At 40.3% G+C, this 16794-nt stretch overlaps 1 protein-coding gene across 7 annotated transcripts in view; it reads left to right on the top strand.

The window, feature by feature from the left end:
- The first annotated feature begins 8773 nt into the window (after positions 1 to 8773).
- CHST15 (carbohydrate sulfotransferase 15) overlaps positions 8774 to 16794 on the top strand; it is a 123728-nt gene continuing 115707 nt past the window's right edge. For 2 of the 7 annotated variants that reach the window (XM_027839794.1, XM_027839788.1), the window contains exon 1: positions 8774 to 8946. The gene's annotated coding sequence lies outside the window, so the exon portion shown is untranslated. Of the gene's footprint in view, positions 8947 to 9313; positions 9559 to 10831; positions 10956 to 16794 lie in introns of those variants that run through there. The other 5 variants (XM_027839795.1, XM_027839789.1, XM_027839796.1 and 2 more) reach the window with 3 other exon arrangements.

Below are 16794 nucleotides of genomic sequence, written 5' to 3'. Positions count from 1 at the left end.
TTTGTTTGTGCAAAAACTTTTCAGTTTAATGCAATCAAAATTATCCATTTTGCATTTCATAATGTACTCTATCTCTTGTTTGGTCACAAATTCTTCTGTCCTCCACAAATCTGGTAGGTAAACTATTCCTTGCTCTCCTACTTTGCTTAAAGTATCAGCTTACCATGTACCCATTTTGACTTTATCTTGGTATAGAGTGTAAGATGTTGGTCTATGCCTAGTTTTTGCCATGTTATTTTCCAGTTTTCCCGGCAGTTTTTGTTAAATAATGTGTTCTTATCATAGAGGCTGGAGTCTTTGGGTTTATCAAATAGTAGATTACTGTAGTTGTTGACTATTGTGTCTTGTGCACCTAACCTATTCCACTGATCCACAACTCTATTTCTTAGCCAGTACCAAGTAGTTTTTGTTGTTGTTGTTGTTGTTGTTATTGTTTTGTTTTTTGTTTTTTGGCCAGACAATTGGGGTTAAGTAGCTTGCCCAGGGTCACATAGCTAATAAGTGTAAAATGTCTGAGCCCAGATTTGAACTCAGGTCCTCCTGACTCCAGAGTCAGTGTTCTATCCACTGCATCACCTAGCTGCCCCCAGTACCAAGTAGTTTTACTTGGCACTACTTTATAATACAATTTAATATCCCTTGCATTTCTTCTCACTAATTCCTTTTATATTCTGGACCTTTTGATCTTCCAGATGAATTTTGTTATTGTTTTTTCTAGCTCTATAAAATATTTTTTGGTAGTTTGATTGGTATGGCACTGAATAAGTAAATAAGTGAATAAGTAAATTTAGGTAAAATTGTCATATTTATTCTATTAGCTCAGCCTACCCATGAGCAACTGATATTTTTCCAATTATTTAGATCTGACTTCATTTGTCTGATCAATTTTCAATGCTTCACCTCCAACAAAAGAGCTGCTAATATATACACACACATACATATACATATATGTGTGTACATATATAATTTACATATAGGTCTTTTTCACTTTTTTTTGATTACTTTGGAATACAGACCTAGAAGTAGTATTGCTGGGTCAAAGGATATGTACAGTTTTATAGCCCTCTGGACACAGTTCCAAATTGTTCTGCAGAATGGTTAGACCAGTTCCACCAACAGGGCATACTGTTCCTTTTTTTAAAAAATTTTTCCCATATCCCCTTCAGCATTTATCATTTTCATTTTCTGTCATGTTAGTCAATTAGGTGTAAAGTGTTACCACACAATTATTTTCATTGTGCATGTCTCTAATCAATAGCTATTTTGAGCATTTTTGTTTATGTGTGACCATTGACAGATTTGAATTTTTCTTCTGAAAACTTCCTGTTCGTATCTTTTTGCCATTTATCATTTGGGGAATGGCTTTTCCTTTTATAAATTGGGCTTGGTTCCCCACATATTTGGAAAATGAGGCCATTACCAAAGAAACATAAATTTTTCTTCCATTTTCCTGTTTTCCTTCTAATTTTGGCTACATTTGGTTTTGTTTGTGCAAACCCTTTTTAATTTCATGTAATCAAAATTATCCATTTTCCCTCCCATGATCCTCTCTATATTTTGTTGGTTATAAACTCTTTCTTTATACATAAGTCTTACAGGTAAATTTTTCCATGCTCCCCTAATTTACTCATATCACCCTTTATGTTATTGAGTTGTTTTTTACCCATGAGCAATTACTATTTCTCCAATTATTTAGATCTGTATTTATGTGAAAAGTGTTCTGTAATTATGTTCATATAACCCCCAGGTTTGTCTTGGCAGGTAGACCTCCAAGTATTTTATGATGTCTGTTGTTATTTTAAATGCTGTCGTTCATAAAAGTTTGTTGATTTGGATTGACTTTCTCAAAGGTACATGACTAGTAAGTGATAAAACTCAGATTTGAATCTAAGTCTTTTGATTCCAAACTCAGTATTTCTTCTGATGTCCTGCTGGAGACCTTGGTTCTACTCCTGGCTTTGTCATTAATGAATGGCTTGACCTTGAGCAAGTCACATATTCTGTGGGCCTCAGTTTTCTCATATGTGCCTCATTCCTCATAGGGCTGGATGATATCAAAGGAACACACCATATTGAATTTCTATGACTGAATTCTTTGAAATATTTTTTTTAATGACTCAGTTGAGAGGTCATGTGATATAATGGATAAAGAGTTAGTCTCAGTCAAGAAAGCTTGGATTTAAGTCCTGCCTCTGAACCATACCAGCTATTTGACCTTTGGCAAGTCCCTTAACCTCTCAGTGCCCTCCTCAGGAAAATGGGGAATTTCTCAACCAAGAAGAAGTTGGCCCTTCAGAGATTGTTTAACCCACCAGCTGGTCAGTGAAACTGGATGCCAAATAAAATGAGTAGTCAAACTGAAAGGAAAAGAGTTTTATTAGTGTGCTAAGAAAAACTGCTCACTACTAGGATATAGATTGGGTTTCTATAGCTCTTCTGGCCAACTTAAAGCATGCTAACAATGAGCAGCATTCTATAATAGGTCAGTGAAACTTAACTAATCAATGAGGTATTAGGTTCCTATATTTGGAAGAGTTATTACTGGAACCTATGGCATCTCCCTGATTTGGTGGTTACAACAGTATTAGTCAAGAATGGAAAGTCCCAAGTTGTTTAACCAGGATTATTTGAAATGGGTTAATAGGGTTTGAATACATCATGGCCAAAGTGAAGGATACCAATCACATAAAACATTTCTGAATTAGCATTGTTCTCACTCCACACAATTCTCTCAAAGACTATAAGTTGTTTAATACATGCTTAACTAAATGGGTAAAGAGAATTTCATTACTGGAACTGTACCCTATGCTATCCTATCCTCTTCTCCCCCTCCCCACCCAAGAATAGATCATCTCTAAAGTCACTTCTCAGTCTAAAGTTCTGGAGGTCTGTGTCATTAGAATTCCCACCCCGTTTCCCCACTTTCCACTCTATGAAAGATTGATGTAAGTGGACCTCCCACCTAGTCATCATCTGCCACTTTGATTGGTTAACATAGAAGGGATCCAAGGAGAAATCACAACTTGAAACTCCATTCTCTTTCCAAGCCCTGCTCTGAAACATCTGAATGCATCCAACATTCAACCAGGAAAATGAAATGTATTTCAAAAGCTTAGGAATTTTATATTTGGAGCAGGAACTGCTGCTCCAAATTTATCAAATCAACAACTCTTTTTTTTTTTTTTTTACTGTTTGATACAATATAAATCTGATGACAGCATGGCTAAGAAGTAAAAACAATAACCAGGATAAGTCATTTTATTTGCAAAATGTTTTTGGTGTAATTTTAAATGTTCAGAGAATAGACTCTGCCCTTGGATTTTAGCTACTCTCTTATTAGTTGGCATTTTGGTAATAACCACTGTATTTCTTATAGGTTATTTGATATCAGTAGATTGTAAGCTCCTAGGAGATAAGAGCTATTACCTTCTTTATATCTACATCCTCATTGCCCAGCACCAAGCCTGGATCTTAGTAGGTGCTTAAGGTTTGTTATTAAATCTCCCAATCCTCTAGGACATAGGTATGACTGGAAAATTTCAAAGACCTACTAGAACTGATATAGATGCCACCCAAATTATAATTGTCCCCTTCAAAGTAGGCCCCCTGGGCAGTTATCCATATTCTAACTAGGTTAGCTTTGCTCTTCAGACTTTTAGAATTCTGAAAGTGCTTTCTTAGCTTGTGATGTTCTCTTTTGAATATCTTCAAATATGGCAAATCTTTATCTTTTTTTTGAACCAACCAGAAGTCATTTTTAGCTGTGGTTAGAGAATGAAATGGGTGATCAAACCGGAGGGTACAATTTGGGGCAAGACTAAATCAATCAACCTTCACTGTAAGACTATGAAAGTAATAATAAGAGCTTAACCTTTTCAAAGTTCCTAACCTCTCTTTGGCCTCAGTTTACTCATCTATAAAATGGGAATAATAATAGCCCTTACCTCACAGGGTTGTTGTGAGGATTGAATGAAAAATTTTATGTATATATTATTTCATTTGATCCTCACAACAACCCTGTGAAGTGGGAGGCTATCATTGTTGCCATTTTATAGGTGAGAAAATGAGGCCAAAGAGAGGTTAGGAACTTTGAAAAGGTAGCAAATGTCTGAGGAGGGAACTTAACTCAGGTCTCCTTGACTTTGAGTCTAACCTTTTATGCCATTGAATGCAGTAGAAAACATGTTAGATGAAGGGCCAGAGGCTCTGAGTTCAAACTCTGTCTCTATAACTAACTACCTGTGTGTCTTTGGGCAAGTAACTCAACCTCTCTGGGGCTCAGCTCTCCTGTTTGTAAAATAAGGAGTTTGGACTAGATGGTGTTCCAGCTTAAAATCTGTGATTTTCTTACACAGTTGATAAACTAGCTCTAAAGGTAGATCCCAAAAAGGTTCCAGAAATGGCAGCATTGTTATAATGGCATGCCATTTATCTGCATGTACAAAAGAGTAGGATTACGGAGCAAAGGTTGCTAATGCAGGCGCTTCTCCTAGTCTTAAATCTCAATTTCCTCACTGCTAAATAGGGATAATGGACAGCCAGCGGCACAGTGAATAGAGTGTTGGACCTAGAGTCCGGAAGATTCGTCTCACTGAGTTCAAATCTGGCCTCAGAAACTCTTTAGCTATGTGGTCCTGGGCAAGTCTCTTGAGCCTATTTGTCTCAGTTTCCTAATCTGTAAAAGGAGCTGGAGAAGAAAATGGCAAACTAATACAGTATATTTGCCAAGAAAATGCCAAATGGGGTCATGAAAAGTTGGACAGGACTGAAAACAACTCAACAACAATAAATGGGAATGATAATGCTTATATTACTGTGTGACCCTGGGCAAGTGACTTAACCCCAATTGTCTAAAAAAAAAAAAAGATAATGCATATATTACCTACCTCTCAGTATTTGTTGTGAAGAATAATTGATTTATAAGCTGTAAAGCTTCAGAAACATAGGCCAGTATTAGCTTCCAAAAAGCAATCTTACAACTTTATACTTATATCTCATACCTGTTGCTTCAGTTTTGTTAAAAAAAAATTGACTATCTTTCTGATGAATTATTATAGGAGCTACTATCTGGCATAATTTGAGTTCAGATTTAGATTTTGGAATAGGTATAGGAAATTTTCACAAGAACCCAAATTTCATGTATATTGGTGATGGATTAGCATACCAAAATTGGTTTAAAGTGCACTTAATGGATATATTACTGTAGAAGAGTTCTGTCTAACCACAGTATTTCTAAATTTATGTAATTTAAATGCACTTCAGATTGCTGCAGAGTCTAAATATGCCAGTCAGAGTACAGACGGAGAGGTAGGTCACTTATTGGTAGAAGAAATTGGAAGCTTACTCCAGAGCTGCAGCCCTCGTCCAGGTCTTATACCAAGCTTAATTAATGTCATAAAGTAGGTAAAGTTTTTCTTTGGGGCCAGCCCACTTCCCTCCCTTGCCCTTCTTTATCCCTCTAGTACTGGGTCTGTTTTGGCTAGTAATTGCTAAGTGATAAAGAACACGTTGCCTACCTATACCATATTCTCCTTTGGGGGGAGGGGTGGGGACCAGAATCTTTTCAAAGCTAAAATCTTATGCTCTCAAAGGAGTGTAGCTCAGACTGGTATGATGTGGGTGATAATTAGGAAGTAGGAGCACCTCAAATCATCCAGATGTAGGCAGATAGGCATGTAGAAAATTACTGTTTATTTGTCATCTCCCTATTAATAATGATAGATTACTTTTATATAGCACTTTGTAAATTACAATCACAAATCTAGAACAGAAAACTGTCTTAAGAGATCCTTTAGAGAGGGCAACCCTCTTATTGAAAAAATATGGAAATTGATTGTTAGAAAGGTCAACTGCCTAAGTCACATAGGTACAGTAAGTAGGAAAGATAGGATTTCAACTCAAGTAATCCTGCTTTAAATGATAACAACACATGGTTTGCACCATAGTAGGTGCAAACATTGCTCCTATTTTACAGAGCAGGAAACTGAATTTCAGCCATGTCATAGTTAGGACTCCAACTCAGGTCTTCCTGACCTCAACCAAATCCAGTATCACGGAGCTAGACCAAGGATTACAAAGACATGGCTTCGTATTCCAACTCAGATGCGTAATAACTGTGTGTCTCTGGTGAAGTCACTCTCTCAGTCTGTTTCCTTATCTTTAATAGGGGGATAATAATAGTGTCTATTTCCCAAGGTTGTTATGGGGATCCAAGTAGACAAGGGAAAGGTAAAGTTATTTACAAAGTGTAACCTCTTCCCTAGGAAAACAAAGGGCTTTGCAAACCTTGAAGTGCTGTATCAATATAAGCTGTTATTACTGTTATGTGTATCACTGTGACTCTTGACACATATCCTTTACTAATGCATTTACTCCTTCAAAATCCTGAGTACACTTCAGTTTTTCCAGATATCCTTCCTTAATTTTAGTCATAAAATGACTGAAAGGGGCCTTAGATATGATAATGCAAACTCTACGTGTTCTGGCTCTTCTTTCCACCTCATTTCAAAAGAAGAAAAAAATTAATTGTGTTTTGAAGTAGCTTCAGAGAAGGAACATCCTTTGTCTGACCATGTGTCCAAAAAAACTGTAGGGAAATCCAAATCAAAGTCATCCAGTTACTTTATTTAAACACAATTTACAACATGTCAGCTCTCATTCTTAGCACACGAATTTGGACGGGATGTATGCTCACACTGGTCTGTTTCCATAACTGAGTTATGTGTTTACATGGAGAGAAGTAAAGAGCTCGGTATGTGTGGTCACTGAATATTTTCCCCATTCAAACTTACAGGAGGGGAATTTCCTTTTGCTGTTTGCCTCTAACATTCTTTATGTTTGTTTAAACCAGTTGGACACCATGAACTGATGGCTGTCTGGCGGAGAGCCTTCTCTATCTACATATGTACAACCAACTCTCTTTAATCATCCTGTGACTCTGAGTCCCCATTGATGCAATTATTTGTCTATATAAACCTTACTGAGGAAAAAAGGGGTCTTTTCTTGGTAGCTAATAAATAAACCCAAATGGAGCAGCTATGTAAGAATTTGAAAAATGGCATCATCATCTACTGGGAATTGTGAATGTAGCAAAAAGGAGTTCATTGTATTTTTTTGGGGGGGGCAGTTTTTTTGTAGTTGTTTTAAAGGCTCAGTTGTTCTACATGAAAAACAGATCTATTTCAAGCAAACATTGCTAAGGCCATTTTCCCCATTAATCTTTCTTGGTAGATTTTTTATTTTAGATTAGTATTTTGCACAAAAACAGGATATTGTTTTGAAGAACTCATTTATTCCTCCTATTTCCCCCCTGCCTGAAGTAATAATCCTCTGATTATAACCTCACAATTAGTTGCTATGGAGATGTTTATGACATCACTGTGGACTATGGTGGAGGGGAGGACCTGAAGTTAAAGCAGGAATAAAAAAATCTTGATTTCAGAAAACAGGATATACCAGTTCTAAACATACTAAACACTACAACATTTTTTTTTCCTAAGTAAGCCTATTTTTCAGATTTCTGTGAAGTGTCCATTTCTTAACTGACAACATCGTCAATCCTGAGAAAGGAGATTAAACATATTCAAATTACAGGCTTCTTCTGAGCTTTAACCAGGTGTTTTCCTCAGGCAGCTGCCTCTGAGTCAGTTGTGGCAAACCATGGAACTGGAATCTCTTTGAGCCTTTGCACTCCAAGCATAAGCAAACATTCATGGCTGACAAGAAGCAAGGGTCCCCTTGATTGGAAAAAAAAAAAGGAAAAAAGTGGGCACCCACCCCATATGTGCTGTGGCCTTGAATATCAATGTATGGGTTGACTCCAGACCTTGAAGTTATTTCCGAATGTCCCTGGCGGTGAGTAATTGCTGCTCTCCATTTGGACAGTTTTCCGTTTGCTTTTTAATTGTATCATAGCATCACTTTAAAAGTGTTTACTTCAAAGCAAGAATAACAACAATAACCAAACCCAGTGAGCGAAAAACTTCTTAATTGCACATTGCAAATTGGAGACGAAATTGTGTCCCAGAGCCACGGGAGTGGGAGGGGTGGTTGAGAACGGGATGCGTTATCGGAGGGTTTATCAGTAGCATGTTGTATTCACTTCATTCTTGAACATTTTCTTCTTTCTCTTTGCTCATCAGTTGGATCAGGGAGCATTTAAAGGGGACTCGAGATGGCTTTTATGAGGGACCCTGTTTGCACACTCCAGGTACAAGTTTCGTCACCCACAATTAGTGAAAACATACAAGTGATTAAACACACCCACCCACCCACACACACACACATACACACACACACACACACATTCACAACCAGTGCATTTCTTCCAGTGAATGTGTGCGTGGGGGTGGACAGGGTTTGCAGTGGCCAGGGCTGTCCAGCTCCAAGGCTGGGGCGGGAGACAGCGGCCGGAGGGAGCTGTGGTGGCTGCAGCGGTCGCAGCCAGACACCCCAAGGCTGTAGAGCGCCTCGGAGACACAGGGACCCGAGGCTGCGTGCGCACAACCTTCCTCTCCCACCCCGCACTCTTCTAGCGGCAGAGGCGGCGGCAGCGGCGGCGGTGGCGGCTGCAGCAGCAGAGAAGGCGGCTGTAGCAGCGGCAAGAGCTATGGGCTAAGGACGTAGACAATGAACTTAGGAGTTGGCAGAGCTGAGACCCAGGTCTGAACCACCCCGCCCCCCTCGATGCACCGCCCCCTCCCTCTCTCCCTCCTTCTCTTCTTCCTCCCAACCTACATCTCCCGATCCGCCCGGGGGCTGCACGCGAGCGCGAGCCTGGCTGCCCGGCAGTCCTCCTCCAGGCAGCCAGAGGCAGGGAGCTGAGCTCAGGGGAGGACATCGCTTGGGGGAGGGGAAGGGGCTCGCGAACCTCCCTGGTCTGGTCTTGCTCGTCCCCTCCCCGAGCTGCGGGAAGCGCCCGGGAGAAGGCAGCTGGAGCTGAATGGAGTGAGTTTCAGCGGCCCTCGGGGCTCACACGGAAGAAGGTTTGGGGATTCTCTCCTGGAAGCCCAGAGAGAGATTAAGTGGGGCTGGATGAGGGGTCTAGCGGGACAAGAGGGGCATACCCATCGCGGGGCATACCGACTGGAGAGGAGAATGAGTGGGGACCGGGGGAGGGGTGGTTCAGAGAGCATCGATCCTCCTTCTAGATCCACGGAATGAACGCGCGCGGGTGGCAGCACCAGGCTGAGAATTACTAGTGGGCGGCCCCAGGTCATGGGGGGGGGGGGGGTGGAGGGTGCGGATTGGCGCCTGGCCTGTCGGGGATGGACAGCAGAGTGGGTTAACTGAGGCTGTTCTGGGGATTGAGGACAGAGTGGTTCTGAAGAACTGTGGGTGCCCTCGGGAAGTTGCTGCTTTTCCTCCCGCTTTGCTACCAGGGCAGGCGGACCAACTCTATGTCTTCAGACTTGGAGCTGCATGTTTTCAGTCTCGGGGCAGCTTTCTGAGCGTCTCAGAGTGAGTGCAATGGGTGCCTATTGCTTGGCAGAGCGCCGGGTATCCCGCTGCTTCTTGAAGAATGCGTGGTGAGAGGCTGGTGAGGGCAAAGCGCACTTGGTGAGAAGTTACCGGCAGGCGCTCCCAGCTTTCCTCCTCCTCCTTCTCTTCCATCTTCTCCTTCACATCCTCCCCATTCACCCTCAGGTCCCCCTCTAACGTCACGCGCGTTTTTGACAGAACTGCATTTCCTCGGAAGGAGGAAACCCAAAAGTGGGTTCCTTTTTTTCCCCTGGATGAGTAGCGAGGTGACTTGCTCTTCCTGGGCGGAGTGAATTCTCGCTTTCCTCAGAGATTCCCACAAGATCTAGGACGTCTGCTGCTGGTGGGGCTGGGACTGGAAAACATTGGGGATCTTGAGGACTAGGGGTTAGTCAGGAAGAAGGGAATTCATTCGAATTCATTTCAAATCCTTGTTACAGGCATTTAACTAGGTGGCATATTGGATAGAGCGCTGAACCTGGATCTGGAAGACCTGAATTAAGAGTTAACCTCAGACACTTAGTGGCTTTGTGACCCTGGCAAGGCACTTAACTGATGTCTGCCTCAATTTTCTTATCTGTAAAGTGGAGATAATAATAGCACCTACATATCAAGGTTGTTGTAAGAATCAAATGAAATAATGTTTGTAAAGCTCACTTCTGTCAGCCTCAGTTTCCTTATCTGTAAAATGAGGATAATAATTGCACCTACCTCCCAGGGTTGTTGTGAGAATCAAATGAGACGTTTGCATAGCTCATTATAAACCCTAACGTGCTATATAGATTAAGCACGAGTACTAAGAGTCAAGTACACATCATAGGCTATTGGTCTTTGTGTTCCCGGTGCCTAAATCTGCCTGGCATGCAGTTGGCCCTTAACGATGCTTGTTGTATGGAGCTGAATTGGAATAGAAGGCACAGGGCTAGGTGCAGGGATACTGACACAAGAATTAAACAGTCCTGCTCTCAAGGAGTTTAAATTCTAGAAGGATGGGGAGGAGAGAGGAGGAATGAGGGGTGGAGAGGGATTAGGAGTGTCCTTGAGCATTGGTGCATGGTGGAATCTCACTTTCCAAGGAACCGAGGTCTGTTGGATTGGAGAGTTTCTGCCCTAAAACCTTGGCACGCTACTGATAACCGTAGCCCAATGGGCAGCCTAGAGGCCAGGAAGGAGCTTTCTCCTTGATTATGTTGTTCTCAGGTTAACTAGATTGTTCTGCTGAAAAGCAGAAGGGCTGTGAACTTTTGCTCTCTTCACCCCCTCGTTGTACTCTCCCCCCCTCCCCTTGCATTTCCCTTTCCTTTCCCTCCTACACTCCCTTCCTCGCTCCTCCACAGCGCAGAGTCCCTATCTTCCTAATGAAGCTTGACACAGGATCTCTTGGCGCTCCTCAGAGCAGAGCAGCTTGCATAGATCTGCAACGGCTGCGGTATCCCTAGTTGGTCTCTGGGATTTGGGGGGCACCATCCAGTGGGGTAAGATGTGGTAGCATCTTTACTGAATGGAGGCAGAGCATGAAGGTTGGGAGTGGAGGGGAGGGAGTTGGAGAGGTGAGTGTGTTGAGGAGTGAAAGAGGGTCTCCGTGGCGCTGACTCAGGAATTTTTGTTTTATTTTTACTTTTCAACAAATTGTAAGGGAAACCTAATATCCAAGTCATTAAAATGTATGAAGTGATAGCACAGCCTTAGGAGGGAATGCCTTCTGAACTGAGGTGAATTGACTGATCAATTTTAACCCATATTCAGTATGTGGGTATTTATACATCCATAATATATGTGTGTGTGTTGTGTGCATATATATGAACTAGGTATATACTGTATATTATATATGATATAGAGTGGTGGGAAATAAGGCATGTATACTAGATAGATAAATTATTTATATGTCTATACAATATAAAACAAAATATACACACATATGTATATATATATAATACTTTACTACCATAGAAACACATTTATGTGTGTGCATGTATATATGATATATATTTGTATATATCAATCATTAGATAACTATCCAGTGTGTGTGTACATGTCATTTACACATGTGCATATATCTATATTTAAGTGTATAAATATATATTTATGTAAGTATATATAAATAACATATATTTACACTATTATTTGACCTCAGCCTTAAGAGATGTATGAATGACAGAGATGGATAAATAGATAGATGGATGAATAGATAGACAGATAGATGTGAATGGATAGATGGATGGATGGATAGATGATAGATAGATAGATGGATGGGTGGTTGGATAGATATTCTATGTCTGAATACATGATTTCATTGATGGGGAGAACTTCAAGTGTGGAAATACCTTCTACTGATTCAGATCTACAACTCCTCTGTAATTTATGACTTTAGAAAGTTGCCTGGGAGGTATTGAGAGACCAGACGACTTGCCCATGGTCACTCAGTTTAGTTTATATCTGAGGAAAGAGTTGAATTCATTTGTCGTGTCTTCAAGACCTACCCACTACACCAAGCTGCCTTGAACCTCTCTCTCTTTCTCTCTCTCTCTCTCTCACTGTCTCTCTCTCTCTCTCTCTCTCTTTCTCTCTCTCTCTCACACACACACACACACACACACACATATACACACAGAGAATGTATGATATCAGCACACATTAGTTATAATTCTTACCTAAAGCATTTTCCTCCCTCTCTTTCCTCTTTGACTGAGAAACAGTTACCCCTGCTTGTTAATGCATATTTGAGATTGTGAAGAATAGTCCTGAAATGCAGGCTGCTGGCAGTCTGAAATAGATTCTTCAAAGAGCATTTGCTGAGGAGGCATTTAGGTTCAAAGGCAACGTATTATGGCTTGACTCTTTTCAGGCAACTCATCACTAAACTTCACAGCCTGTCTCTTGTAATCCTTCTCTCCTTGCATTTCTTATCATTGTCTGGCTGTGGGATAGTATGACAGCTTTGTTCCCTAACAAAGAGATTCCTTTTATTGTCATTCATATTTCATGAGTTAATAGGATGTGATTTTCAGGAGTAAATTGGAAGTGCATTGGAAGTCTTTGGATGCTGGTCTCAAATTTGTGAAAATGATTTAAATTGTTCCACTTTTTTCCCCAATTTGGTTTGTCATTGAATTTAATTGTCATTTAATTCTTAGACTTGCAGAAGTCCTAACTGGTGATGACATTCTTCATCTGGTGTGAATGAAAGGAGTGGTAGTGTCTTTAGGGTTTTCAACTTACAGATCACAGGCTAGCCCCTTGGTTTCACAGGGGAGGAAGCTGAACCTCAGAGAACAGCAATAGCTTGTCCATAGCTATCCGTCCAGGTGGTACTAGAGTGAGGGCAAGTAATAGCTGAGAGTGTTGGTTTTAGAATCAGAAGTTCTGAGTTCAAATTCAGGTTTTGTCACTGCCTGCCCATGTGACCTTGGGCAAGTCACCACCTCTTTGGGATTTGACTTCCTCTTCTGTAGAATAAAGGAGTTAGACTAGACTAGATGAACCCTCAGGTCCCTTTCTGATCGAACCAATGATTGTGTAATGTTTTAGGGCTACAAAGAATTTATACATATATTGCTGTATTAGCACTAGACAAAAAAATAAAGTTCTATACTTGCAGATATTGAAAGTATGTCCCCACTTTGGAGATAAGGAAACTGAGGTACAGAACTGGAGGCAGTTACATTCAAAGGCAATTTATTAGAGCTCAACTTTTTCCAAGCAACTATTCATAGCCTAAACTTGCCTGAGTTCATATGCTGTTCAGCTACCTAAATGTTCTGATTTTAGCCAAGTCCAAGTATCTTTCAACTATACTTTAGTCTTGTGATCCACCGTACTAAAAATATTACTGTATGTCTTTTTCAGTGCTATTTACTAACAATGAATAGTATTGATCATGAAATAATAGAATTTAGAGCTGGAAGAGACCTTAAAAGTCATCTTGTCCAGCTTCTTCATTTTATGAATAAAAAGAGTAGGGTAAGTGATTTTATCCTAGGTCAGACAGGCAACTAAGGAGAAATCAGGATTTGAACCTTGAGACCAGGTCCAAATCTTTCTTCCAGTCTATGCTCGAGACAAGTTTTCCTTTATGGTAGGTATCGCATCAGTAAATCAGTGTGTAATATTAACTCGGTAGCAATGTAGAAGGAAAGAAAGCATATTTGGAAATATGTAGTACACAGAGGTTGGTTGCTTTTCATTGATTACTATAGTGTAACAGGCTTAAAACAATCTGCCCCTGCTAATAATCCACATGCTGTCACTTCTGATGCTGTAAAAGCTTCCATCTTTCTTCTCCATTCCTAGAGCTATTTCATACTCTGTGGGCAAAGTCAAAAGAGTCCTTGGGCTTTTTGCATGCCAAGAGCAGGGAGATTTGTCCAAGTGCCAAAATGAAGGAATGCCTTTTATGAGAGGTTGAAGGATCAGTTTTGTGATGCCTTAGCAAAATAACATGGAAAAGAACTCATTTATGACTGTTTAAAATCACAGGAAACCCTAAACCTAAAATTGCGAATCGTGAATAGAAATAATATTTAGATTAATTCAATGTGCCCCAGAATGTAAGGGTGCAAAAAGTCAAACATAAGGCAAGAAACATCACTGAATTTTTCACCAATGTTTAATCTGCCTAGTTTTTTAATCCATTCATGTTCCCTACTTAAGAAATTTAGAAATTAACTAGACCTGTGGTTTTGGTATAGGGAATTTTGAGTGAGGAAATTCCTACCAATGCAGATTTGTTCTCTAGGTTTTAAAGAGTCGCCTAGGGCACTACTACATTAAATAATTTGCCCAGAATCTGGCAGCCATTGGGTATCAGAGACTGACCTGGAATCTAGATCTTCCTGACTCCAAGGCCAGCCCTCTATCTGTTTGGTTATACTGCCTAGGCAATGTAATGGGTATATTAAATCTGTGTAACCCTAAATCCTTTCACATACATTGTCCCATCCAATTCTCAGCACAAGTAGGTAGAGTAGCCACCATTATTCCCCCAATAGCAACTTATTTTTATGTATTGATTCAAGGTTTTTAAAGCCTTTTGCTGACATTAGCTCATTTGATCTTCCTAAGAGTAGAGTACAGTAATTACCCAGTGTACATATATTAGCACAGTATTAGCATATTACACAATATATAGTACATATATTGGCACATGGATGAGTGCTTAATAAATGCTAGTTGATTGATTGATTGATACAAGGAAACTAAGTTCCAGACTGCATCGATTGAAGTAAGCAGTAAAGCTGCTTATACCCAGGTGTTTACTACTGCTGCCTATTAGAAGAATGGAGAAATTATATTAGTCTCCTTTCTTTCTTTCTTTCTTTCTTTCTTTCTTTCTTTCTTTCTTTCTTTCTCCCTTCCTTCCCTCCTTCCTTCTTTTCTTCCTTCCTTTCTTCCTTCTACTTTCTTTCATCCTCCCTCTTTCTTTCATCCTTCCTCTTTCTTTCTGTCTTTCTTCCTTTCTTCCTTTCTTCCTTCCTTCCTTCCTTTCTATTTATTAACACAAAGTAGTGGAAAGGACTGCATTGGTGGCACAGGAGCTCAAATGCCTGATTACGCCTAAAAGGGCACAAATTTGTATTGCAAAATTTCAGGTACAGGACAACAATAACAACAACAACTAGCGTTTATGTAGTACTTTAATGGCTATAAAATACTTTGCAGATATGATCTTATTTTTATCCTGATTAAAACCCTTGGACATAAGTGCTATTATTATCCCCATTTTACAGATAAGGAAACTGAGGCAGATGGTGGTTAAATGACTTGTACTGGTAAGTGTCTGAAGCTGCAATTTCAGAACTCGGGCCTTTCTGACTCCGGGTCCAGCTGAGCACTCAAAAAATGTATGTTGAATGTGAAAGATATAAGACACAATAACTATTGATCATTCTTGGTATTCATTTTACAAAAGTTCACCATAACTTATGCTGCCTCTCTGATCTTTGGCCTCCTGCAAGCTATACTGTAAATGAGGTGAATTAGCCCTAACCAGCAGCTGACCCCTTAAATCTTTTACTGTCGCATGTTCCAATCTGTACTAGAATAATAGTATATGACTTTTAGAGCTAGAGGAAACCATCAAGTCTCACTCCCTCATTTTACAGATGCTGAGGAAGCTAAAGCCCGGAGAGGTTATGCTTCTTGCCCGCGGTCATACAGGAGAAAGGAGCAAAGCCTGGATTTAAACCCAGATAGCCTGATTATGAATTCAGGGCTCTTTCCACTATGCCACACAGCCATTTATAATAGTTGGCCTCAGTGTTCCCTAAAATTTCTTTGATGTCATTTGGAACTTGCATTTGTAGAACTTGTTACATTTGCTAGAGAATAGACTTAGTTTTAAAATACAAAGGTAAAATCTATTTAAATGTCAGATTTTAAAAATGATCTCTAGGTGCTTTTCAAATCAGTTGATTTAGGCCAAGGGGCATCTTCTTTGAATGACCTGTGGGAACTGACCTACTCCATTTTCTGATCTATAAAATAGGAAGGAATGCTTAATTTGAATTCTACTTAACTGGAAGATTGATTTAGTGCAGATGTGAGGATAAAATGAATTTGCTGAGGGAGCCATATTCTCCCCTTCTATAAATTTCAGAATGCCTTGACCTCATCCCTTGTTCTGTCTTCCTTTAATACAGTCTCTGATAAAGAAGTGACCCTTCTCCTCTCCAAAACCAGCCTCTCTATATATACACCTAGATTCCATCCCTTCTTGCTTTCTTATGCAGATCAATCATCACTACAAGTATTCCATCCCCCTAATCTTCAGTCTCTCCATACTGACTAGTTCTTTCCCTGCTGTGCAGGTAACCTCCATTCTTTAAATGCCCTCACTGTATCTTACCATCCCCCAATATCATCTTAGATCCCGCTCCCACCCTCGACCACCTCCTCTGCCATCCCCGGCAAAACTCTAGAAAAAGCTGCCTATACATTGTCTCTACTTCCTCTCCTCTCAAGTTCCCAAACTTTCCCAGTCCGGCTTCCAACCTCATTACTCACCTGGAACTGTTTTCTCTAAAGTTACTAATAATCTCTCCATTACCAAACCTGATGGCCTTATCTCAGGACTTCCTCGTCCCGATCATTCAGCTTCATTTTATACATTTCATCATCCTCTCCTCCTGAGTATTTATCTCTCTTCTCTGGGTTTTCATGACCCTGAGCTCTCCTGGTTCTCTCTCTACCTCTCTTACAATTCATTTGGCTCATCATCCATATTCTGCACCCTAATTATGGGTAGAGTCCAAGGCTCTGTCTTGGGCCTTCTTCTCTTCTCTTCTCTTCTCTTCTCTTCTCTTCTCTTCTCTTCTC

This window comes from Vombatus ursinus, unplaced genomic scaffold, assembly GCF_900497805.2.
Source record: "Vombatus ursinus unplaced genomic scaffold, bare-nosed wombat genome assembly UNPS02014833.1, whole genome shotgun sequence".
Classification (NCBI taxonomy): domain Eukaryota; kingdom Metazoa; phylum Chordata; class Mammalia; order Diprotodontia; family Vombatidae; genus Vombatus; species Vombatus ursinus.
The sequence above is the reverse complement of the archived record's forward strand: the minus strand, read 5'-3'. Positions and strand labels throughout refer to the sequence as shown.